We start from the raw sequence: 721 nt of genomic DNA on the forward strand, positions 1-721 counted from the left end.
TTACTTAGATTAAAATAAATACTGTCACAAAATTTTCTTTCAAAACTTTAAAATGTACATATAACTGATTTTGATTTTTGCGTGCTTAAAAATCTGAGTGTGTTTTGTATGTGCTTGTGAACATGTTCATGATAGAAATTGTCAACATGCTGTAACAATTGGCTGAGTTTAAGTTTAAAGTTCCAAAGGTTATGAGATTTGATCATTACTAAAAAAATTTTAAAGCATTTTCACATTGTTTGAAATAGCTTTTTAAGGATTCTTTAACTTAAAAATTAGAAAATCTGGTATTTTAGAATGCATAAAGCTGTTTACACTGTAATCAAGATATCTGGCTTAATAAAAAGGAGAAATTTAGAAGCCAACAGAAGACCTATCGTTAGGAGTGAAGGATGAACTGGCAGAAGTGTAGTTCAGCTGGTCATGCATGGTGGAACAGGCCCTGGGAAGAGTCCACGCATCGTGAATTAGGGCAAGCGGGCACAAACGCAGTTCAACTAAATCTGAAGAGTCAGACTGGGTGTGTGCCCATTCCACAGGAAGGGCCAAGTGGCCCATATTTATTCTGCCCCTTTTCCCTACAGATAGACACTGGAAACATGATGGTATAAATGAGTGATGTGAAGATCTGATTAACATTGCTAAAACTGCCCCTTGGATGTGTTAAAATTAAAATTAAGAAGGCCTTAAAAAGAGGATCAAAAAGTTTATTTGTATAATG

This window comes from Dipodomys spectabilis, unplaced genomic scaffold, assembly GCF_019054845.1.
Source record: "Dipodomys spectabilis isolate Male_0828 unplaced genomic scaffold, ASM1905484v1 ptg000579l, whole genome shotgun sequence".
Classification (NCBI taxonomy): Eukaryota; Metazoa; Chordata; class Mammalia; order Rodentia; family Heteromyidae; genus Dipodomys; species Dipodomys spectabilis.